Source organism: Trachypithecus francoisi, unplaced genomic scaffold, assembly GCF_009764315.1.
Source record: "Trachypithecus francoisi isolate TF-2019V2 unplaced genomic scaffold, Tfra_2.0 Lachesis_group4, whole genome shotgun sequence".
Lineage (NCBI taxonomy): Eukaryota > Metazoa > Chordata > Mammalia > Primates > Cercopithecidae > Trachypithecus > Trachypithecus francoisi.
The window spans coordinates 133,686,321-133,713,073 of NW_022681469.1; the positions used below are offsets into that span (position 1 = coordinate 133,686,321).

General features: G+C 41.0%; 1 protein-coding gene and 1 non-coding gene across 4 annotated transcripts in view; one reads left to right on the forward strand and one right to left on the reverse strand.

Annotated features, from left to right (window-relative positions):
* POU6F2 (POU class 6 homeobox 2) overlaps positions 1 to 26,753 on the forward strand; it is a 507,860-nt gene that overhangs the window by 349,041 nt on the left and 132,066 nt on the right. The gene's annotated exons all lie outside the window — the stretch shown is intronic.
* LOC117073870 lies at positions 13,102 to 13,232 on the reverse strand. Its single transcript, XR_004433420.1, has one exon. It is a non-coding gene; the product is annotated as a small nucleolar RNA SNORA20 (small nucleolar RNA).

Here is a 26,753-nt window from a genome sequence, read left to right on the forward strand (position 1 = left end):
TCTCCCTTAAGTCCTGGTTGGAGTCTCCAGTAGCAAGAATGGCAGTAGGCTGGGGAGAAAGGAAAGGAAAGAATGAACACTTTCAATGTTTCTACTTCATGGATGACATTGACCTAGGACTTTCCATGTACAACTTTACTTGGGCTTTTATAACACCCATGTTGAGTGATGAATGTTTTCTAATTATATAGACAAAAGACCTAAGATTTAGTTACATAATTTGTCCCCAAATTAAATGGTTTATCCTTTTAATATGCTTCTCCTGTGAGAAAAATTCTGCCAGTTAAGATGAGAGAAGTTGGTTGGGAGCAACTTGAGGAGGCCCTTCCTTGAGTTTAAGTTTGATTTAGCACTGTGTTCCAATAGTAATATTGGTAGCAGTAGGAGTAACAGCAATGAGAGTGGTCACAGACCAGGAATAATAATAGTAACAGTAGTAATGGCGGGAGTAGAAATCTCAGAAATAGCATGCCTCAATCTGCTGACGGGGTTCAATATTCAACTTGCTATCTTTTCAGCATTCCTGTTTTAAATGCCCAAACCGTACCATTTGGGTCACCGGTCTGACAGATTTGAATTTCTCTTGTTTCCAGGGAGCCTTTGAACACTGGCTGGGACTTAGTATTTTGATTTCCTTTTTTAACTCTAACACTAACAAAGCGTAATTGTGATCTTATTCAGAGCTGCATGTGACACTCATCTCCAACGTATCCAAGGACCCACATGTGAATGTCTGACAGCAAAGGGTTTGGACGTCAGACCCCTGAGTGTTCACCCAGTACCCGCTGATCGCAGTGTGAGTGTGTCTCACCTCCAGAGTGTGGGGCCAGGCAGCTCTGGGAATATCCAGCAGTTCCCATGCTTGCCAAGTTCTTTGTGCTATGATCCATGTAAGACGTATGTCTTGGGAGCCCCTAAATTGGTGTAGCATACAGTCTGTGTATTATCTCCTCTGAAAGACTTTAGGTTTCCTAGTTACCTTCCTAAATGGATCTTCATACTTTTAAAGTATTTATTTATTTATTTATTGTAAGACAAGGCAACAGGCCCCTTCATCCTATTGCTGCACTTTGCTGTTGCTGGAGGGAGATGAAGTCTTACAATTATGAATTTCAGACTAGAACTTGATTATATTAACCGCCTAACAATAAAAGAGAAATAAACTCATGTGGATGTGAGTCTTTTTGAACATCCATTCTCTTTCAATTCTTTCACTTGAAAAGTGAGGGGCAAAATCAGAAACATAGCCTGAGATTAACAAAAGCTTCCCAGTGACATGGAATTGTCTCAGCCTGAGAGGGAAGACTCTGATGTTCTTCCCAAGGGAAGAATCAGGACCTCACCTTCCTTCTCGAGATAAGCCAGGTGCTTTACTCCAGAGCGGGAATTTCTTTTTCTCAAATCCCACCCCCTCCACAGTAAGTCATCCTTTATGCTACAAGGAAGTAAGTGTCGCTGAGCTGCTTAACCTGTCCTTGCCATTGGAGGGGCAGTATCTCTCAGAGGACACTCTAGCTCAGTGGCATGTAAAACGGACTCCCAGTCAGCTGAGCCTGCACATCAGCTGCCGACATGATTGGCACTTGCTGATGGCTTGTAAAAAACCAGCACACACCCAGAGGGAGCTGTGTCCTTTCTAAAGTGGATCCCTCTTTCATATCGCAAGTTGACTTGGAAGTCATCACCAGTTGCCTGGAACATAGTAGGCTCTCAGTAAATACATGGTGCCTGAACAAATGAAGATGTATTCACAACTCAGTTTTTGTGCCAAAGATATTTTTCAGTTTTAATAATTTATGGTCAAAAGCTAAGACATAATACATTACCATGGGGATTTCTTTTCACTTACTTGTTTTATCTTAGACAAAATGGTTATTTAAAAAGAAGCTTTCGGAGGCCTTTCTAATTATATTCCTCACTGAATCATATGTTTACAGGGATTTTAACTATTAGGTCCAGAACTGCCTCCAGAATTCTAAGCCAATAAATGACCCACCTTGGCATAAGTGATTATTGGTTCAACATATCTTCAAAATGTATCAGATAAACAATCCTGCCTTCTTCTCTGTGTGCACTTGAGCAAATCATTCAGGGTCTCTGGGTCTCATTTTCTTTATTTCTCAAGGGTAAAATTGGGTTTGATGAGTTCCAAGGACCCTGACAGCTCTAATTCTCATACATTTGGCAGAATGCTGGCAAAGGAATCCTCAAATTACTAGTTGCTCTTTCACTGTGGTGAGCCTCTTAAAGACTTTGCCCTTCATTTTCCCTTTCTTCCCAGCCTGACTGTCTCACCAGTAGGAAATGTTTTTTGCTTGGCACTTACAAGGGTTTTTTCTCTCTCTCTTCCCACACTAACCCTATTGCTGTCTCATGGTTTGTAAATACTTCCAAAGAAACACATGCTCAAACACGTTGATAATTTGCAGGCTAGCTACATATGCCACCAAACTGTTAGATTTTTGAGGGTAAGAAATATGCCTGATTTCTTGTGATATTTAGGCACCCAGCACAGTGCCAGGAAGCCAGTAGAGACCAGCACTACTCACGTATGGACCAAAGACCCCGCACCAGAAGCTTGTTTAAAGGCTGCCAATTCCTCGGCCTACTACAGGGCTATGTAATCAAAATCTGCATAGGTGGGGCCCAGGAATCAGCATTTTTACAAGCACCCTAGGTGGTCCCTCTGTACCCTGAGGCTTGAGAGCCTCTGCAGTACACAGTCAATAAATAAGTGCTGAATACTGAATGAACATTTCCAAAGAAAGGGAAACTTACCCCTCTCCTCAGCAAAGGTCTTAGACTCACAAAGACAACACCAGGGAGAAAAGGAATAAAGGCACGGAAGAAAATACATTGCACTTAACCCAGTAGCTCTTATGTATCTGCTGCAAAAGAACCCCTCTGCTCTCTTAGGAAAAAAACTAAGCAAGGCTCAGTTCCTCTGAGGTTAGTGCAATCACTAAATGACTTGTCCAACTCACTGTCACTTCCAACTTATTCATTAAGGCTGGTTCTTCCCTTACCTCCAAATGACAACTCAAGGAAGTCCTGTAATGTCCCTGGCTACTGCTAGGTAATATAAACACTACTTTGCTTTAATAAGTAGAATGCACAGACCCAGGTAATAGTCAAAACTCCAACTTGGGGCCGGGTACAATGGCTCACACCTGTAATCCCAGCACTTTGGAGGGCTAAGGCGGGAGGATGGCTTGAGCCCAGGAGTTTGAGACCACCCTAGGCAACATAGTGAAACCCTGTCTCCAAAATAATTGCAAAATTAGTTGGATGTGGTGGTGTATGCCTGAGGTCCCAGGTAGTAGAGGGGCTGAGGCAGGAAAATCACTTGAGCTTGGGAGTTTGAGGCTGGGATGAGCCATGGTCATACCAATGCACCTCAACCTGGTGACAAAGGGAGACCCCGCCTCAAAAAAACAAAGTAAAACTCCAATTTGATTTGAGGTTTCAGACCCCTTCACCTCCCACATCCTACATCTCAATCAAATTGTAAGCAGAAAGCCTGTAACTGGGAAAGGGAATCTCTCTTTGTTCTCCACCTACAGTTTCAGCTCCTCCTCCTCCTCTATCTTTAGTTTCTGACCCTTTCAGAGGAAAAGAAAGCAGGGACAGTTCCTACTGACGAGCACTACTGTTGGCTGGCTTCACACTCACTGGACTTGGAGATGTTTACAGATGACTCTTTCTGGGGGATGGTATTGTGGTTTTTTTTGGAAACCTTCCAATCCTGGCCTCTCAAATACAGATCGTTTAATGTGGGTGATGCCTTACCTCTAAATTCTCCATGCTGAGATATGTTCGTCCCTGCATGGGACTCTCTCAGACACAATCTCAGGTGAGGACTCTCTCAGACACAATCTCAGGTGGGCCACACTAGGGTTTTGTCACACATGTGGCCCACATCCAGCCCCGAGGAAATTCTCATGCAAGCCTCAAGTGCCAGCCACCAGGGCCACAGTCTCTCCTTAGCCTCCCTGTTAGAGTAGCTAACCAGCCTGTCTTTTTACCTGTGCTATTTTCCAACAAGAGGCCAACACAGGTCTGATGTGACCCCCTACTGTAGGAACACAAACCAGCTCCATGGAAGTCCCCTTTTCTTGGCATGAAATGAAGAGGAAAGAGCCCCTACTCCCTCAGAGAATGGAACTCACAGAACACCAATAGCTCTTTCGAAAATTAGTATTTAAAATCATGTTTCTGTATAACATAAACAAAGTATTAAGGGATGTCTACCTAATTCTCAGACAGCCTCTTTGCATCTTGGTTCAGCAATGCACTATAGTGTCTGATCTTAAGGCCCATAACAGATTGAGACTAGGCTAGACTATTTAAACATGACTTTAAGCCAGCTCAGAGGGTAACCTCCCGTCAGATAATATGACTTACACCTTGAACTCACTCAGAATGAACCTCCATGGGGCAGAGGGGCTTTAACTCTTCCCACCTAGGAGGTCCAGAGGCTAGATAAGAATTCTCAAGACCTGACTGAAGAGAATAATAAACATCAAACAGCCAGAGTTCTCTCAACCACCTGTGGCCCACCTTCCAGATTCTGAATCTCCATCAGAAGACCTACCTCTCCCCATCAGTGGATGCCAGAAAGGGCCGTATGTTTCAGGGACAGATGCCCTTCATTCGGACCTGTAGCCTGGTCCGCTACAGATGCTATCAGTCATCAGGTGGGCAGGTGTCTCTGGGTGAACTTCAGAGGAGTCTGAAATCCCCTGAGAAATTATGTTAAATTTATAAGTATAAAAACGTCTCTCGGTAAAGGGTACATATATTTTGTATCAGACTGTCAAAGAGGCTCATAATCCCAAAAGTGCTTTTGCAGCCCTAGAGTTTCAGCATGGTCTGAACTAGGGCAACAGTGTTCTAATGTTGGCTAACAACTATTAATATAAGAGACATACTGTAGTTGCTGCTTTTCTGAGGTGACACATGTTCCAACACCCCCAGTGGTTACCTGAAGCTACAGATAGTACTGAACCCTCTATATTCTATGCTTTTTCCTATTCATACATACCTATAAAGTTTAACTTATAAGTTGGGCATAGTAAGGGATTAACAACAGCAATTTTTGGTCTAGTGCAGTGTCCCATACCTGTAATCCGAGGACTTTGGGAGGCTGAGGTGGGAAGATTGCTTGAGGCCAGGAGTTGGAGACCAGCCTGGCCAACATAGTGAGACCCTGTCTCAACCAAAAACTTAAAAAATAAGCCAGGCATGGTGGCATGCACCTCTAGTCCCAGCTACTTGGGAGGCTGAAGTGGGAGAATGGCTTGATCCCAGGAAGTCAAGGCTGCAGTGAGCCATGATCACACCACTGCCCTCCAGCCTAGGCCACAGAGTGAGCTCTTATCTCAAAAATAAATAAATAATAGTTCTTCTATTACATAGTGCAATTATAACATAACAATATACTGTAATAAAAGCTGTGTGGATGTGGTCTTCCACCCCCTCTGTCAAAATACTGTAATCTTTTCAGACCACAAAGGTTACTGAAACCGAGGAAAGAAAAACCACAGATAAGGAAGCACTACTGTGTGAACCATAACCAGGGCATCACTTCATTACCCCTGCTATGTGCAAATGGGAGCAGAAGAGGCTGCCCAGAAAAGAGAGCTGAACTTTGAAAGAAGGGTAGGATCATGACAGAGGGAAACAGAAGGAGGGGAAACTAAGGGGTCATTTCAGAAAGCAGAACAAATCATGAGCAAAAGCCAGGTGTGAGTGTGAAATGACATGCGATGGGCAGCTGGAGTGTGAGGTTACACCCAGAAGAATGTTGGCAGCTAACACCTGAAAGTAGGCTTGGAGCAGAGTCGTGAAGGGTTTTGATGTGAAGGGAGAGGGTGCGTACTTTTTCTGGAGATGTGGGCAGACAGTGAAAATTATTAACCGAGAAGAAATATTGACATATCTCCTTGTGCTTGAGCATTTGCATGTCTGTTTTCCCAGATAGGATGTGAATGAAGTGCAGGAAGGCAGAATCACAGTTGAAGTTATGTTTATAAGTTCAATTGCCTGCACATTCCCCAGCATAACACAGGAGCTTAATGTATTTTTAGAGTAAGGAGAGAAGATGCATTGAAAGGAAGGGAGGAAAATGGAGGAGGAAGAAAGGAGGAAGAGAGAGGGAGAAAGAGAGGTAGGGGAGGAGGGAGCTGTACTTTTAAGAAAAAAAATTATATATATATGTGTGTGTGTGTGTATGTGTGTGTATATATATATAGATATATATATAGAGAGAGAGAGAGAGAGAGAGAGAGAGAACAGCAGACTATTATGTAGGTCCAGACAATGAGAGCCTTCATGAAGTAAGTATCTTATAGTTTGGAGTTGCTATCTTGCCATAAAACTCAAATTCTCATCCTCCTCTAAATAGCTTTTCTGTAAACTGTTTGAAATTAGTGTTAAATGTTCTAATTCATCGTGAGTAGAAGGGATCTGTGAGTTGCTTTACCTGCCCTGTTGGCGAATCTGTGCTCATCCATCCTATACTTTTGCCTGGTTCCCCTTAGTGACAGAGGATGCAATTGCAGATGGCCAAGAGTGGAGCGTAGCCAGGGGAAGAGAAGTGAGTAACTGACCCATGGGCCTCACATGCACCTTACGCTTCGGCCCTTCTGCCGCCCGCTCCCTCAACAGGGCAATGTGTTTGTTATGCCTGGCTGACTTTTACATCCTGCCAGCCCAGACATACTAAAAACCTGACCTTCAACTCAAACCCTCTTAATCCATATGCTCTATTATGTGTCTCTCCAGATTGAGTGGAATTTGGGTCAGCCCTTGGTTAGGATGACATTTTTCACTCTTCTAAGATTATGATTTAATCTGTCCATCTCAGACCTACCTGCAGTACTTTTCTGTTTATCCAGATAACCTTTCAGGGCTCTCTAAGCTTCTCGTTTCCTCTTTGACCACATTTCATATACATATTTCCTGTTGAATTCCTATAGCACACCTTCAAATCCTGAATTCTTAAGTGTTGTTCATTCACTTCCTTTAATAACTTGCTAGTTCATAAACAAAATTATTTTGCAGAATTTTTAGGATATGGCTCCAGATGCATCCAGGTGGCTGCCTTGGCCTGTACAGTTACATATTTTCAAAAAAGGAACACAAGAATTTGATTTTTTAGAAAAATAAATGTATACCATTCCCCCAAATTAACTGCAACTCCTTGCAGGCTCAGAGGTCACATGATTTAGAGGTAGTCTCCTAGAACCCTGAGCAGTGGATCTTGTGAACCTCAGAAGTTCTCCAGTGATATCTCTACTTTTGTGAACTTAACCAAAGCAAGCACATGATACATGTTAGGTAAGAAGAATAAGCTGAAGTCATCAAGTGACCAATCAAATTACAGCTCCCTACAATTATAATTCCTAATTATTTAGTGAACATCTGCTATATGCAGGTTGCTGAGAGAGAAGCCAGGAAGATTAAAAAAAAAAAAAGTCCTGCATGAAAATGGTTACTTTCCTTAGGGAGCTAGTTGGTAAAAGAACCATCCAGGGACACATTAATTGTGGTGCAATGCACAACAGGATGTTCCCTCATAGAATTTCAGGAGAGGGGGCCGTTCATTCTGGCTGCCATGGATCCCAGCAAGAGGACAGCTGCACTCAGCTCCAGTCCCCACACAGGGTCATGTTGCCAAACCTTCTGGATGTGTGGTTGTGTTTTGTTTTGTTTTTAAGAAAAATGGCCAATGCGTATTTTGTGGAGGCTCTCCTGATTTTACATTCTTGTCAACCAATTCAAGCTTTTTTCAAGCCCTGATTCCATGTGTGGAAGCAGGACATTCCCATCTGCTGGCTGTGGATGGCCATGGACCATCAGCTTCTAGCTCTGGACCAGAAGTGAGGTTCTCAGAAGAGGTCAGGGTGTTTCTAGAAAAGTGGGTTGAAGTCAGAGTGCCCTCCCTCATGATCTAATATTGGGCTGAGCACTATGGTTTAATTCCTTGTGCTGAGAGATATCATATTCCCTTCTTTTCAAAAAATTAATAGGATAATCCTATCTGTGTTTTACAAAGATAATTCTGGTGGCAGATGGGCACTTGGCAAATGGCTTGATAACATTAGTTAATTTAATGAATGAGAGAGAGAGTGAGGAAGGCAAGAGATTAGAGGACAGTTAAGAGGCCCTTGAACCACCAGGGATGGTGGCTCACACCTATAATCCTAGCACTTTGGGAGGCTGAGGCAGGTAATAACCTGATGTCAAGAGTTTGAGACCAGCCTGGCCAACATGGTGAAACCTCATCTCTGCTAAAAATACAAAACTTATCCAGGCCTGGTGGCAGGTGCCTCTAATCCGAGCTACTTGGGAGGCTGAGGCAGGAGAATTGCTCCAACCCAGGAGGCGGAGGTTGCAGTGAGCCAAGATAGCGCAATTGCACTCAAGCCTGGGTGACAAAAGCAAAACTCCATCTCAAAAAAAAAAGAAAAAAAAAAAAAGCCTCTTGCAATGATGCAGACAAGACATAATGAGGTTAAAGGGAAATGAAAATGGAAAAGAAGTGATAAATATGGAAACCATCTGTGGGGCAGAGTGAGACCTTTGTGGAGGTCACTAACGTGGTTCACCAAACTTCCCTGGTTCTCCCCCTGTCTGAGAGTTGATGCTTTGCCACTTCCTGGTCTCCTTGCATTCGAGTGGTGCCACGTGACCAGTGCTGGCCAACGAGTTTCAAGAGAACGTGATGGGGACTACTTCTGGCCCAGAGCATTTAATTTCCACTCTCAAAAGCTCTCTTTCCTTCTGGTAATGTTCAAGATAGTAGATCCTCCACCAGCTTGGCCACCTAAGTGACTACAATGAGCTGAGCCCCCTGATGATTTAGGACATGGAAAGAAGTAAACTGTATTGGGATTTTGAGGTTGCTTGTTACCACAGCATAACCTAACCTATCCTGACTGATCGATTTCTGTTTGCCCCTTTTGTCCACATTGCAGTAGACAAAGTAAAAATAATACTGTTTTACTTCTCATAAACAAGACCAACCATCCTGGCTGAAATCCACGAGACATTTGCAGAAAACATTTGTAATTATATAGGTGATGCAACCATATTACATCCTAGCCCCGTTAGTAGTCCAGCATTGTATTGTTTTTTAGGAATTTTCTCAGGATTCTATTTTTGATGACCCTTTTCTCACAACAGAGTATAGAATTAATGTAATTATTTTGTTAAAACTGTCAGTTGCCTTCTTTTTAGCTTAGTACATACGAAAGCCTTTAAAATGAATGCATGAATTAAATGACTGATTCACACATCAATACAAAATAACCAAATTACTCATCCAGTATCTTCATAATCCTACTAAAGAATTCTATTGTAGAGATGGAAAGAGAAAATAAGAGTGAGAATAATAATAATATTTATGATATGAGTAACTTTTACCATTTAACACGAGTAACATTTTGCTATACAATTAAAATCATTTTTATCTCAGGTTTCTTCTCAAAGAATCTGGAACAGAATTACAAATCTGGCAAAGGTATATTTTGAATCCTATATCTCAAAATATAAAGAGGTGTAGCTTAAGAGAAAGTATTACTATTTATTGTGTATCCCAAGCAAAGCTAGGATCCACATGGTCCTAGAATCATGTCTTAGATTTCATCTGTAAAGTTAGGAAATACATGCTATCTCCTCTTCTTAAAAACTAAGCAAGAGCCAATGAATTACGATCTGGAAACCCTTTTTAGCAACCCTGAAGTTGTTGTGTAGGAACAAAATTGAATTGCCTGTTTAGGAACTTTAAAGTTCAGCCTAGATAAGAAAGATTTGTGGCGATATGAGGGCAATTAAAGAAAGAACATAGCAGATCCTTAAAAAGAAGTCTCTTGCTGTATACTCCAGCTTCCACAGCCTTCCAAAGGAATCAGCCACCGCATCTTTGTCACTTAACTTTTTTTAATCTGAACTGACAGATCACTGGAGAATAACTGTAGGGAATAATCCCCACACTGGCACAGGGGGTGGATTAAATCAACCATGAAAATAAGCACTGGCCCATGTGTCTGTAGCCTAAAAGAAATTTGAGTGAGCATAGTGCTGTGTTTAAACCAGACACAGTAGCCACTGAATTGTCTGTAATATTTTCTCCTACAAATCTCCCTTTGAAGGGAAAGGCAAACACTGATCCTTTGAAAGCCAGGGTGCATCTTGCTTTGTCTGCTTAATTTAAAGAATTATTTTATTAACATAGGAACATAAACTGAGCAAACTTCTCCCTTCCCCCCATACATGTAGCATAACTTTTAGTGAATATGGCTTATGGGTTCTCTTCTACCTTAATTTTTATAAAAGTAAAAATATCCCTGGAAAACCCATGCTCAATAAATGTTAGCTGTAATTTTAAACTTTTTAACCTCGAAGGTGGATTGGCCTTCTAAGAAGTCATCAAAGATGTAAATAGGTCTTTTTCACATTAATGGAGGAAAAATAATAGGATTGAATGTGACATGAGCACTTTTATGAGCTGCTTCCTATCTCACCCAAATGTATATTCTGTCTTTAACTCATTTGGTTTCAAAAAGACAATGAGGCATAGACAGTGAATCTCAGACTTCTCAGAAAAACAACAGCCACCACCACTTGATTATCCATGTATTGGAGAAGTTGCAGAGCACAGAGAACTGATATCCAAGGAGAGTCCCATTGTGTCTGCCATGTTCTTCAGCAATCCTCTGCCAAACTCTGTAAGGAAAGAATACTACTAGTTCTTCTGTGAGTAAACTGTACTGGGATTTCGAGGTTGCTAGATTCTCTGAAGAATAAATTTGGTCCCATCTGCTGAGCAAACAGATTTCAAATCAAGAATCAATGTTTCCATAAACAGTCTATGGATTCCTTGCAGGTTATCCAAACATCTGTTAAGCAAAATCAAGGAACCTGTAGAATCTATCCACCAGAATTCAATCAAAATGCCCACTCAAACCCTAGGAGTTCTAATTTGTTATTGTATTAACACCTGGAAAATACTTGACTTTTGATGGGAAAAGACAGAAGGGGGTTATTTAAATTTTTTATCTTAAAGAAGATCTTATTAAAATGTTTAGTATTGATAGAACTGCATTTTCCTCTTTAACTCATGCTGTAGGCTTATTCCAGGAGCAGAATTTCCACACCAAGCTCCTCACAGCTGAAAATCCATAACAATGATGCTTTCCCAGAGCCTGGGGAGAGTTCAGCTAAGCCCCAGGTTATCCTAGTTGGTCAGAAAAGTCCCAGCTCCAGTTTCCCACCTTTGCACACTTTAAGACCCTTTTTTGTGTTTCTTTCACCTTTCCTACCAGACTATCTGAAATACTTTGCCTTCGTGAAAACTGCATTTATTAAGAAATTCAGGCCGGGCGCAGTGGCTCACACCTGTAATCCCAGCACTTTAGGAGGCTGAGGTGGGCGGATCACGAGGTCAGGAGATCGAGACCATCCTGGCTAACATGATGAAACCCGGTCTCTATTAAAAATACAAAAAATTAGCCTGACATGGTGGCGGGCACCTGTAGTTCCAGCTACTCGGGAGGTTGAGGCAGGAGAATGGTGTGAACCCGGGAGGCGGAGCTTGCAGTGAGCCAAGATCATGCCACTGCACTCCAGCTTGGGCAACACAGTGAGACTCTGTCTAAAAAAAAAAAAACAAAAAAAAAAAAAACAGAAATTCATATGCATATACCCACTTAACACATATTTACATTTTAACACATTTATATTTTTTATCAATCAAGGATGACTATTACCTTCAAAGTTTCTCTTTAGTGTGAATTTGCCAGTTTCATCATACTGGATAAGCTTGACATATGAATTAACACATGCAATCTTATTAGGGGTAAACAAGAATTTCATTAGGCAAGCTAGGTATGTTGGTACATGCCTGTAGTCCCAGCTACTCTGAGAGGATCGCTTGAGGCCAGGAGATCAAGGCCAGGCAGGGCAACAGAGTGAGACCCCCCCCACTATAAAAAAGAAAAAGAATTGTGTTAAGTTTATTTTATATTGAAAATAGTTCGTCATGTCCTCCAGAGATCCTGATATAAAATATATAAATCATATACATATATAATTATATGTGTGTATATATATAGACATATGTATAAAATTTCTTCATTTATAAAATGCTCATGTCTGACAACAAAGACAGTGACACCTTCAGGTTATTTCTAAGTGGACCCTCCCAATAATATTAGTTCCATATATGTATGCATTAGTTTGTGTCAAAAAAAAAAAAAAAAGATGGCATTCCAAGGTCAAATGAGTTTGGTTGGTATTGGATAGAAAATGTTAATCACGTTTATTTAATGCTGAAATTCTGCCCATTAATATTCTAATGCTCACTGGATTTCCAAAAATAGGATGAAACATCCAGTATCTCCAAAATAATTTTTTTGGCCATTGGACACTTTTTTTTCTTGGAGCATATGTGGGAACTAGCATCCTGTGGAATAGTCCTAGGGAATATTTCTTCATCTATCAGGAACAAATGTCCATTGTTGACTTTTCAAAAGAAGGTTCATGCCACAGTTGGTATCATCAGTGGAGCCAAAGATGAATTTGGTCCCGTATAGGGTCTAGATCTCAGCCTAGGGCAACAAGCTCAATTTAATTAGTGCCCTAGGCTGGATCAGAATATCACAATGCTGACTCAAACTGAAGAAGATAGATTATAAATCCAGAATGCCCATTTTAATTTACAAAGAGAAATATAATTGCCAAGGGGCACTAATATTATTGCCCTTTGGTCAACACCTTCTCTGCTTATAAAGGACAATTCCATGAAAATCCTTATCTTGTCAGAAGGTTACAAGATGAGTATAAATACAGGACTTGACATGTCAATTTGTTCAGAGATATAATGGCCACAATGTGTCTACACAGTGGGATATGCCTGCCAGTTGGACCAGATAGGGCATGGCCTCTGACCACCACTCCAACCTCAGAACTGGCTTCTCTGATGCCATCTTTCTCTAGTTCCAGTAATGACTAACCTTCGTCTGATAGACATTTAGTTTCTGTCAATGTGTTAAAACCTTCACCAGTTCAAGACTATTTAGATATACTAGACAGAAACAATGTCTAGTCCATGCAGAAGAGATGGAATGGTTATTTCATCTCAATTTACAGTGTCCCAATATTATTTTATCCCACGTGTATAATTGCTCATATCACTGTGAGACTATAGGCAGCAAATAAATGGGAAGCCATCCGTGTCTTTAACATGGCTTGGTGTAATATATTTATAACATATAACATTGTAAATATGTATAAAATATAATCATATGGTATATAATATTGTAAATATATATAATACATATATACTTTGATTCTTAGAAGTTATTTGATTCTTAGGCACGGAAGTCGCTTCCCCCTTGCGGAAAGTCAAAATGTTTTGGAGTTTATGCCCAGTCCCCAGCTAGAATCAGTGACTCACTGGTGTTGGGAGGAGTCAAGGGAATAAAGGGACTCTGTGAAGCAGGATAAACCCGAAGGTGTCATTTATGCTTCAGAGCTCCCTGGAATCAGGATGAGGCTGGGACTTGCCCTGAAATCCTGCCTTTGCTTGGCTTCTTGCCCTCCCATCCTGGTGTCCTCGCTCCTCTCCGGGTTTTTCCTGGGAGCCCTTCTTTAAATCATTTGTGCTCAAATCCTTAGATCAGGGTCTGCATCTGAGAGAGTCTGATTTAGGAGTCTTACTTTATAAGGTTGTTGAGAAAACCAATGAAGAGATTAATGTCAAATGCTTAAAACAGTTCCTAAAATATAGGAATTTGCTATTATCATATAAAATATAGCCATAGTTTTGAAACTAATTTTTGTTTAAATTTTTTGTCAGTGCAATACATGCATGTGGTTAAAAATCAATTCAATCCGGAAGGCTTCTGAAAACATGCTAAGTTCTCAGCCATCCTCCTCTTCACCCTCAGGATTACTCCCCAGGGGAATCACATGTAACCGTTTCTGGTTTTAGGCTTTCTGAGTTTACCTCCGTATTTCCAAAGACTTCCAATTTATCTCTGTCTTTTATTAACTTGTTGTATCATCTGTTCATTTCCTGCTATGGAGTATGAGGGTTTAGTTCACTTACAACGTCTCTCACTGTCTTTATCTCCCTGCTCCGAAGAGAAGCATAGCATTATTTTTAGTTAACTGTATAATTTTAAGTAGCATATTTAAGTCTCTATTTGTTCTGTCATCTACAGAGCCATCTCTTTACTCTCCATGCAGTGCCCCTGTCCTCCCTTTCCCTCCTCTCTCCCACCAAGTTTTCCCTTCCACATAGTCAAGGATGATAGCTTTTGTGTTCTCGTGAAATCTTTCATGCTTTGTTTATTATTGTTAAAAATTACAAGTCAGTAAACATTCTTGACTTTAATATGGCTACCTTATTATTTCCTGCAGAGCCAAAAAAATATGCAGTGATCAGGTGTTCCTCTCAGTGTGGATTTTAGTGCTACTCAAAGAAAACATCCAAGTGCATCATCCTTTCATACTCCACCAAGTGCTCAAAATCACACCACATTTTACTTTCAATTAAGGTATTTATTTTAGTTGACATTGAAATTGTACATATTTATGGGTTACCATTTGGTATTTCCATGCATATCTATGTTGTATTCATTATTTCGTGCATTTATCATTTTCTCTTCTAGCTACTTTGTAATGTACAATACCTTACTGTTACCCATAGTCACCCTACTGTGCAACAGAACACCAGAACTTACTCCTCCTATCTAATTTTAAGTCTGTACCCATTGACCAAGCTTTGCCTCTCCTCCCCTGACCCTTCCCCACTCTCTGGTAACCAGTGTTCTACTCTCAGCTTCTATGGCTTTTCTTTTTAGATGCCACGTATGAGTGAGATCATGTGGTATTTGTCTCTTTGTGTCTGGTTTATTTCACTTAGCGTAATGTCCTCCAGGTTCTTTTATGTTGCCACAAATGACAGATTTCATTCATTTTATGGCTAAACAGTATTCCATTGTGTATATGTACCACATTTTCTTTATCCATTCACAGTTGCTGGACACTTAGGTTAATTCCATATCTTGGCTATTGTGAATAGTGATGCAATAAACATGGGGGTACAGATGTCTCTTTGACTATATTGATTTCATTGTCGTTGTATATATACCTAATAGTGGGATTGCTAGATCATATAGTAGTTCCATTTTAGACTTTTTGAGGAACCTCTATACTGTTTTCCACAAAGGCTGTCTTAGTTTGTAATCCCACCAATAGTATATAAGTGTTCCCTCTTCACATCCTCACCAACGCTTGTTTTCTTTTAGATAATAACCATTTTAACAGAGTGAAGTGGTATCTTACTCTAGTTTTGTTTTGTTGTTGTTGTTGTTTTTGAAACGGAGTCTCGCTCTGTCACTCAGGCTGTGGTGCAGTGGCATGATCTCAGCTCACTGCAACCTCCACCTCCTGGGTCCAAGCGATTCTCCTGCCTCAACCTCCCGAGTAGCTGGGACTACAGGCACATGCCACCACGCCCAGCTAATTTTTGTATATTTTTTACTAGAGACAAGGTTTCACCATGTTGGCCAGGCTGGTCTTGAACTCCTGACCTCAAGTGATCTGGCTGCCTCGGCCTCCCAGAGTGCTGGGATTACAGGCGTGAGCCACTGCGCCCAGCCTCGCTCTGGTTGTAAATTGCATTTCCCTGATAAGTAGTACATCACATTTTATTGCACAGTTGGTTTATATTGTTTGTTTCTCTTATTGTTTCTTATAAAACCATGCATTTCTTTCTTATGCTGTTTGTTTGTTTTGCCAGAAATTTCTTATTGCCCTTCCTTTTGAAATCATTATTATTACAAAAAAAAAAAAAATGTGTATCTTCTTTAGGAAGTGGCTAGCATCTTTTCCCTTCTTACCGTTTCTTCAGCATTGAATCCAACAGTTTTTCTCCTGGAAGCTCAATTACTTCTTGTTCTAATTCGGAACAGCTGCTTCATATTTGACTTGTGACTTTCCCAGACAGCGTCGACTTTTCCTAAATTTTCTTGTTTCTTTTTTCACATTCTCAGATTCTTCCAAAATCTCAGATATTTTTTCATTACTATGGAATCCCTCGTTTTTCTGCAGATTTTTCCCCTTACAGCCTCTGCCCCGATGCTCTGCTGTGGACTGGCTGCTGTCTGAACTGCTGTATGGCTGTTGCAGTGGGGCTCCCTTGTGCTGCTCTCTTGAGTGACTTAAACGCTGTTTCCTAAGTCCTTTGTCTTCCTCTTTCTTAGTTCATAACCTTATTTTGCTGAAGTACCTATTCAACTTTGTAAGAAAAAGTATGTAAGGATAAAATTGTGTAAAGATAAAGATGTCTAAGTCTTTGTAAGTTCCAAAATGGGCCTTCCTCTGCTCTGGCCCTGGCCAGACAGTTGAGCTAGCAGTAGAATTCTTGGTGGGAGATAACTTTCCCTCAGAACTTTGAAGGCATTGGTCATCTGATTTTAGCTATATAGTTTTGCTAATGAGAGGTATGATAGCAGTTTGATTTATGTTTCTTTATATGTGGCCCCTCATTTTCTCTCCAAAATCTTTTTGGATTTTAAAAGATCTTTATCTTTGGTGTCCTGCAGTTTCATGGGAAAATTGTCTAGGTGTGGATTGTTTTTCTTTCATCTTGGATGGCACTCAGTAGACATCTGGAAGGACTGGGAAAAGCAATGGAGAGCTCAGTGTTTTGGGGTGAGATTGTAGGCTGACTGGCTTTTTTAGGGTGAGAGGAGAAGCACTTTACTTTGGGGAGCCCACATCCACATTAGAATGTTTTCTCAACTTCTTTCTCTTACTTTTTTGAGATTTTAGGCCTAGGTGGGGTTATTCTGCAGGTGGAAATAGTGAGGAAGTCAGCTGTTCCCTAAAGAGACCTCAGCAAGCACCCCCTGGGACTCATGGGGGACTTGCCACCTCTGAGTCCTTAGCCCCTGCCCCCAACAGTTTGCTGAGCAGGTGCAGCTCTCCTGGGGTAGTCCTGCATAGCTTCTTCATTCTGCTTTACAGGGAGCACTCATCCTTCGCTTTTTATCTTTCCTATTTAATGAGGCACCTAAAAGCTAATGTTATGTCTCAGACTTAACCAGTCCTAAAACATTCCAGTAAGAGTGTGCCCTAAAATGTCAACAAAGGCAGTAGTGGTTGGTGAATTGCCCTAACTTCCAAAACAAAAGGCACTAAAGAACACTGGGTTATTTCCAGATGTCTATTTCTTTTCTTTCTAGCAATGATCAAATTGAAACAATGATCTTGTTTCAATTTTTTTTTTTTTTTCTAATGGCAGAAAAATTTGTTTAAAAGAAATAGTCTCAGGCTGGGCATGGTGGCTCACACCTATAATCCCAGCACTTTGGGAGGCTGAGGTGGGCAGATCATGAGGTCAGGAGATCAAGACCATCCTGGCTAACATGGTGAAACCCCATCTCTACTAAAATTACAAACAAATTAGCCTTGCATGGTGGCACGCACCTGTAGTCCCAGCTACTCGGGAGGCTGAGGCAGGAGAATTGCTTGAACCCAGGAGGCGGAGGTTGCAGTGAGCCAAGATTGTGCCACTGCACTCTAGCCTGGGTGACAGAGTGAGACTTTGTCTCAAAATAAAAATAACAATAAAAATGAAAATAGTCTCAGTGTTGGGGAGCCGTGTTTGCAAGCTGGTCTGGTTGAAAGTCAAGGGAAAAGTCGCACTCTGCCCATTTGCCGCAGCTCCCTGTAGGACTGCTAGGAGCCCCAAGGGTAATGGCTCCCAAACCCCTAAGGTAGGTCTTTAGAATGCAGTTTTTGCCCTACTCTCTGGAATCTAATTTCCTAACAAGCTCCGCTCATGATTCTGGTCCACAATTTGAGATAGGCTGCTAGGGTTGGCAGAAACAATCAACCTTAAGAAAGAAGCTTGGGGGGCTCAGACAATGCAAGGAAATGTGTAGGGATGTTTTCATTGGAAGAACTTATCTCTTTATTTTCCCCTGACATCTCAAGAGACACTTAGATCCGCCTTAAATGCAAAAGAAGCAAAAAGGCAGATTAAGGACATGTGTAGCAATACTGCTAGAACTGATAACACTGACCATATGTGAGATGGTCACACATCATAATTTCTGGGGCAGAATTGACTTTGTTTCGGGCGTTGTTGCCAAGAATAAAGGCAGAGTTCTGGGTACACATGCACATAAAAATGGAAATTAGACACTGAGGACTCCCAAACGGGGAGGATTGGAGGCAGGTGACAGTTGAAAAATTACCTCTGGGGTACAATGTTCAATATTTGAGGAATGGGTTCATTAGAAGCCAAATTACCACTATTATACACAATCGACTCACGTAACAAACATGCAAATGTACTTCCTGAATCTAAAATTTGAAAGATTAACAAAAAAGAGAATAAAGGCAGACCTCCCAGCAAGTTTTCACCTTCTACACTTTTTCAAAATCCCCAGTCCCCAGCCATCTACCTTTTCCCATCAACTTTGCAAAACTTCCATCTGCAGGTGCAGGCCAGGGATGCCCTAACTGAGCACACCAGAAAGGGTTTCTGATTTGCAACCTTGGTTCAGCTCCCTGAGGTATTCTTACCTAATGGGCATGTGTGGATGTTCCATTTACTAACTCAGATTCCTCCTTTTGGGTTGTTCAAAGATTCCTGGTTTTTCTTCTTCTGGAGACCTTAGTGGGGAGCAAAAGCACACAATAAATACAGAGTTAGGGAGGCAAAGGCTACATCAGGGAACACAGGTTTTTCCATAGGCCCATTGATTCTTTACAACTGAGGCTGATCTGGGAGTTGCTTCCCCTAGTTAGGGACAAATCCAGCTGGAGAACTCTTAGATGCCACCCTGGGGATACTCTAGAGACAACATGTCACAGAGTTCTGTAGACAAAGTAAGCTGATGCCTGGCACGAGGCCTGAGCACAGTGCTGTTGCCACCCTATGTCTTAAGCATGGAGGAAGCATTTTCTTACCATCAAGGTAAACTAGTGGTGTGAATAACATGTACCATGGCCCTTCTCCACCTCCTTTCCATTCATACCTCTCACCTCCCTTCCTGCAACCACCACACTTCTCCCAGCCACGTTTCTCTGTTCTTTATAATAACTCGTGCCTCATACTCAAATTAGCATCTTTATCTTGAAAACATACATTGACATTTCTCATCAGCAGGCTTAAAACAAATGATTTGCCTACAGTAGGACTGAGGTACAACTGTACATTTTCCCAGGAGCTGAACGAGCAGACCCTTCAATTTAGGCTCAATAATGAGATACCTGAGCCACCTCTTCTCACAAGCACAGCCTTGGAGGGCATCTTTCTGAACGTGAACAGTCATCTTTGATCAAACCCTTAGGAGAAAATAGGTTACCTCATCATTACAAATAATCCTGTCACGTAAGAGGTTTTGGGAAGTGCCGAGGGTATTCACTGGCTGTGTAAACTTGGGAAGATCACTTAACCTTTCTGAGACTGAGTTCTATGTGTATAACATGGCAATAACACCATCTATCCATACAGTTGTCTTGAAAAGCTAATTCATCATATTAAATGAAGGTATCTTCAAACTATGAAGCACTGTCTTACTTTTAACCCAAGTTTCCTTGGCTGTTCTCTGTCTGCGCAGTGTCCAGCTTCCAAGTCTTCCCCAGCATTTCTCAAAGCCACTGGGGTGGGGTCTTGTGTGCACTTAAAAACGAGTCCACAGTTCCCAACGCCCTGCCCTGCCAAACCTGTGCCTCTCCAGTGGGCACAGTGTGTTTCTCCCTGTGCCGGCATCCTGGCCAAGTCTCTCCTGTGGCTCCACCAGGACAGCCCTTGCTGGTGGCTGCCCTGACCCCTCAGGACCATAAAACCATGAAGAGCAGAGGAGAATTATGCTCTTGCCCTGTGGCTTCCCAAGGCAATGTAACTTGGTCCCCAGTGTGTGAATATAAACAGCTCTTTTCTTGTAGTAAGATACACATCACGTACAACTTGCCACTTTATTTACCACTTTATTAAATCTTCTATTTTAACTATTAACTAAGTGTACGATTCAGTGACATTAAGTATATTTTCAATGCTGTCCAACCATTTCCACTGTCTAGTTTCAGAACTATTTCTTTACCTTAAAAGAAAACTCACACCCATTGGCAGCTCCTCCCCATCCCTTCCACCTTCAGAGCCTGGCATCCACTCCTCTGCCTTCTGTCTCTATGGATTCACTTATTCTGGACATTTCATATAAATGGAATGTGGCCAAGTCTGTCTGGCTTCTTTCGCTTAGTGTCATATTTTCAAGGTTACTTTTTTTGTTTTTCCTTAGTGTTCTTTCTCTCCTTAGGACCAGGTTTGCACTGTGGGGACTGGGATGAAGATGGGTTTGGATAAGCGTTACCACAAGTCTTCTTTCCAGGATTCCTGGTCACTTTAAGTGATAAGCCCTGCTGCTTCCTTTCTCATTAGCTTGGGTTTTCTGCCCTCTGTAAACATAGCTGGGTGAGGCTACTCCAGCTCCCAGAAATACCCAGAGGTGTGTGAACAGCAGTGAGTAATGGCTGTGCTCCTTCCTAACAGGCTGTCACACCCAATCCACCAGTTTGCCAGTCATGCCCACATTTGCCTGAGCCTGAGAAGTCCAAGTAAATGCTGAAGTGGAGATACCGACTAGAGTGATTATAATAGTATGATCTTATATTTTGGCATAAAGTAGGTTAGGGTGTTGCTAGAAATCCTACTTCCTTTAGCATTTGAGCACCATTTGGCTTTCTGTACATTGCCAAGTATAGGACACATTTGTATTTTTCCAGAATCTTTCAAGGACTTGCTTTTCAAGTGCTTTTGACTTTTCTTGTGTAAATCCCATCTGACATAATTCTGATACCTCTGATGATGTGGCTCCATTTATGTGTAGGGGTTTACTGAGGAAACTTTTAACAAAGATTCAATATGAGAAATTATTTACAATTTACAGCTAATAGATAGAAACTGAACAAGTTGAGAAATGCAGGATTCTTGGCTACTCCTATGTCATATTAAATTATTTATTTGGAAAGTTTCAAGACACTGGCTTTGCTGTAACTCTCTCTTCTCTCTAGGAAATTTGATTTGATGACATTTTGTTTTGTATTTCTTTTTCAAAATCTTAAATTTTTAAATTTTCATAATGTATTTCAGTGCATCCCTTCTCCTTTCATAGCTGTTGTTTCCGTAAATTTTACATTTAACATTGGCCTATGTCATGTATAGTAACAAGACAGAGAGGAAACCACATAAAAGGGCATAAATACCAGGGAAGAAAGTAAAGTCTTTAACCTTCCCTGCTTAGGGTCAGAATTTTACCCCAACAAGCATCATTTTATCTGCAAACATTCTTTGTAGTTCAAATATTAATACATCCTTGAACCTTCCTAACTTTATTCATCGTTTTCTCATTCTTCGATGTCCGTATTTCGCTATGCTTTATGCAATGAGCCATTTCAAGGCACCATATTTTCACATTTTTTAACTCTCATTTTCTTGTTAGTGTATAGGTGGCGTTGGTGTTTTTTAGACCCAGATTACATTCATATATACCCCTCCTGCTTTCCTTTGCATCTGGTACATACCTGATTGTATTTTATTCTCTGTTATTTTTTGCTTGCAGATGTCAAATTAGTTTATGTAACTCAAAGACTTAGGTTTATGCCTTTCCAGTCAAGCTGCTGTTACAGAAAACAAATATCCAAGCAATATGACCTTACGGACATGGAGGAAGGGAGACATATTTGGGCCCAGGGCTCATTAGTAGGTTAGGGTCTGCTGCACCTACCCGTCTGCCAATAGCTATCTGCCAATATTCCCAGACTTTCCTGTTTCTAAATGCTGATTTAGATAAATGCTTTTCTAACCAAAATGAAACAGTATGGTGTTTAAGTCAACCATGGAAATAAGCATTGACATATGTGCCCCCACCTGAAAGACATCAGGTTAGGCTTGCTTTGAATCAGGCAGGAGGCCAGATGCAATCAGGTCCCTGACGTCTGGAACTCCACTAGAAGGAGAGATCAGGCTCCACTGCCCCAGGATCCTCCAGACTGCAGAAGATCTGGGGATGTCAGAATTGAGTGGGGCTCCCAGATCTTTGATAAAATGTGATTTTATACAACAGAAGAAAGGGGGAAATGGCAAAAGCAGGCCTTTCTCTAAAAGGTCTAATAAACGGGATGATGCTGGGGTACTTTCCAGGCCTCCCCCCTGCCACCTCTATCTCTAAGATCACATCACAAGCCCCAGAGCACCCTGGCTCTACACACAAGGCAGGCCACACACTGGACTGCTTGCACAGACCTAGAGTAGTTTAATGGCCCAGTAAGGACTTGCTATCCTAACTGGACCAAGTTGGAAGCCCTACATGGTATGTGAGATCACAAAATTGGTATTTGATACCCCTGGGAATGGTCGCATCATTTCATCAATACAGCTACGCATTCCTTTAAGGCCTGTGGGTTTGACATTGATCCTTATATATTTATTTGTTCATGGACTTGTTAGAAAGCTTTTAGATTGAGATTTAGGCAAAAAAAGAAAGTGAACTTGGTTTTTAGCCATAAATATCTCTAGACCATTCTTAGGTCAAACTAACTAGCTTCCTGCTGCAGAAATTGTTCAGTGCTGCATGAGCATGTGAGAACAAATTTTGCATGCTCTGTGCTAAGACACCTTCTCCCACTACTCTACCTTTCTCATAACAAGATCCTAAAAGATGATTTCATTCCCTCAGTCCTTAGGTGCTGTCCTGTCCTTCGGTGCTGATGCCTAATCCCCACACTATTTGGTTCACAGTCGCCTGCTATCATCCTTCCAGTTTAGGGATTCTCTCTCTTTAATAAGTAGGCAAAAAATTCAGACTCATGCTTTTGACCCTGCAAAATGGAGAAGCATGTACTACTTTTGAATTTAAAAAGAAAAAAGTTCTCAGACCACAGTGCAATCAAACTAGAACTCAGGACTAAGAAACTCAATCAAAACCGCTCAACTACATGGAAACTGAATAACCTGCTCCTGAATGACTACTGGGTACATAACGAAATGAAAGCAGAAATAAAGATGTTCTTTGAAACCAATGAGAACAAGATACAACATACCAGAATCTCTGGGACACATTTAAAGCAGTGTGTAGAGGGAAATTTATAGCACTAAATGCCCACAAGAGAAAGCAGGAAAGATCTAAAATTGACACTTAACATCACAATTAAAAGAACTAGAGAGGCAAGAGCAAACACATTCAAAAGCTAGCAGAAGGCAAGAAATAACTAAGATCAGAGCAGAACTGAAGGAGATAGAGTCACAAAAAACCCTCCAAAAAATCAATGAATCCAGGAGTTGGTTTTTTGAAAAGATCAACAAAATTGACAGACCGCTAGCAAGACTAATAAAGAAGAAAAGAGAGAGGAATCAAATAGATGCAATAAAAATGATAAAGGGGATATCACCACCACCCCACAGAAATACAAACAACTATCAGAGAATACTATAAATGCCTCTACGCAAATCGACTAGAAAATCTAGAAGAAATGGATAATTTCCTGGACACTTACACTCTCCCAAGACTGAACCAGGAAGAAGTTGAATCCCTGAATAGACCAATAACAGGCTCTGAAATTGAGGCAACAATTAATAGCCTACCCACGAAAAAAGTCCAGGACCAGATGGATTCACAGCTGAATTCTACCAGAGGTACAAGGAGGAGCTGGTACCATTCCTTCTGAAACTATTCCAATCAATAGAAAAAGAGGGAATCCTCCCTAACTCATTTTATGAGGCCAACATCATCCTGATATCAAAGCCTGGCAGAGACACAACAAAAAAAGAGAATTTTAGACCAATATCCCTGATGAACATCGATGCAAAAATTCTCAATAAAATACTGGCAAACCGGATTCAGCAGCACATCAAAAAGCTTATCCACCATGATCAAGTGGGCTTCATCCCTGGGATGCAAGGCTGGTTCAACATTCGCAAATCAATAAACGTAATCCAGCATATAAACAGAACCAAAGACAAGAACCACATGATTATCTCATAGATGCAGAAAAGGCTTTTGACAAAATTCAACAGCCCTTTATGCTAAAAACGCTCAATAAATTAGGTATTGATGGAACGTACCTCAAAATAATAAGAGCTATTTACGACAAACCCACAGCTAATATCATACTGAATGGGCAAAAACTGGAAAAATTCCCTTTGAAAACTGGCACAAGACAGGGATGCCCTCTCTCACCACTCGTATTCAACATAGTGTTGGAAGTTCTGGCTAGGGCAATCAGGCAAGAGAAAGAAATCAAGGGTATCCAGTTAGGAAAAGAAGAAGTCAAATTGTCCCTGTTTGCAGATGACATGATTGTATATTTAGAAAACCCCATCGTCTCAGCCCAAAATCTCCTTAAGCTGATAAGCAACTTCAGCAAAGTCTCAGGATACAAAATTAATGTGCAAAAATCACAAGCATTCTTATACACCAGTAACAGACAAGCAGAGAGACAAATCAGGAATGAACTTCCATTCACAATTGCTTCAAAGAGAATAAAATACCTAGGAATCCAGCTTACAAGGGATGTAAAGGACCTCTTCAAGGAGAACTACAAACCACTGCTCAGTGAAATCAAAGAGGACACAAACAAATGGAAGAACATACCATGCTCATGGATAGGAAGAATCAATATCGTGAAAATGGCCATACTGCCCAAGGTGATTTATAGATTCAATGCCATCCCCATCAAGCTACCAATGAGTTTCTTCACAGAATTGGAAAAAACTGCTTTAAAGTTCATATGGAACCAAAAAAGAGCCCGCATTGCCAAGACAATCCTAAGTCAAAAGGACAAAGCTGGAGGCGTCACGCTACCTGACTTCAAACTATACTACAAGGCTACAGTAACCAAAACAGCATGGTACTGGTACCACAACAGAGAATAGACCAGTGGAACAGAACAGAGTCCTCAGAAATAATACCACACATCTACAGCCATCTGATCTTTGACAAACCTGACAAAAACAAGAAATGGGGAAAGGGTTCCCTATTTAATAAATGGTGCTGGGAAAATTGGCTAGCCACAAGTAGAAAGCTGAAACTGGATCCTTTCCTTACCCCTTATACGAAAATTAATTCAAGATGGATTAGAGACTTAAATGTTAGACCTAATACCATAAAAACCCTAGAAGAAAATCTAGGTAGTACCATTCAGGACATAGGCATGGGCAAGGACTTCATGTCTAAAACACCAAAAGCAACGGCAGCAAAAGCCAAAATTGACAAATGGGATCTCATTAAACTAAAGAGCTTGTGCACAGCTAAAGAAACTACCATCAGAGTGAACAGGCAACCTACAGAATGGGAGAAAATTTTTGCAACCTACTCATCTGACAAAGGGCTAATATCCAGAATCTACAAAGAACTCAAACAAATATACAAGAAAAAAACAAACAACCCCATCAAAAAGTGGGCAAAGGATATGAACAGACATTTCTCAAAAGAAGACATCCATACAGCCAACAGACACATGAAAAAATGCTCGTCATCACTCGCCATCAGAGAAATGCAAATCAAAACCACAATGAGATACCATCTCACACCAGTTAGAATGGCAATCATTAAGAAGTCAGGAAACAATAGATGTTGGAGAGGATGTGGAGAAATAGGAACACTTTTACACTGTTGGTGGGATTGTAAACTAGTTCAACCATTATGGAAAACAGTATGGCGATTCCTCAAGGATCTAGAACTAGATGTACCATATGACCCAGCCATCCCACTACTGGGTATATACCCAAAGGATTATAAATTACTCTACTACAAAGACACATGCACACGTATGTTTATTGCGGCACTATTCACAATAGCAAAGACTTGGAATCAACCCAAATGTCCATCTGTGACAGACTGGATTAAGAAAATGTGGCACATATACACCATGGAATACTATGCAGCCATCAAAAAGGATGAGTTTGCGTCCTTTGTAGGGACATGGATGCAGCTGGAAACCATCATTCTTAGCAAACTATCACAAGAAGAGAAAACCAAACACCGCATGTTCTCACTCATAGGTGGGAACTGAACAATGAGATCACTTGGACTCGGGAAGGGGAACATCACACACTGGGGCCTATCATGGGGAGGGGGGAGGAGGGAGGGATTGCTTTGGGGAGTTATACATGATATAAACGTTATGCACATGTACCCTAGAACTTAAAGTATAATAAAAAATAAAAAAATAAAAAAAAAGAAAAAAAGTTAGAAATTTGACAGTAAGATGTATAAGCAACTGGATGGAGGTCTGAAGTAGCAAGTGAAAATGATACCATTAATGATATTGATCATGGATGAAAAGGCAATTGCAAACAATTTGTTTTTTTGTTATTAACTCCAGTCAAACACTTACCAAAACAACTAAACTGGTTGGACTTCAAAAATCTAAATGAAATCTTGAAAGCATGAGTGTATTTCCCATGCAGTATGGAAAGGAAGAGAGAAAGTAATTAAAAAATAATCTCCATTCCTACCACACACCTTTGGCTTACATTGTTCACCACCTTTTAAAGTAATACCTGATGTGTTATATGCTGGTCCTCCCAAAATACTAAACTTTCCCCAAATGTGACCTTAGTTCTCCCAGTGCCTCAAAACCCTCTTAAATACCAAAGAGCTTCAGGGGGCGGAGGACAACAAGTTTCTAAAGGAAACCCTCCGCTTGCACTGGACAGGCTGTCA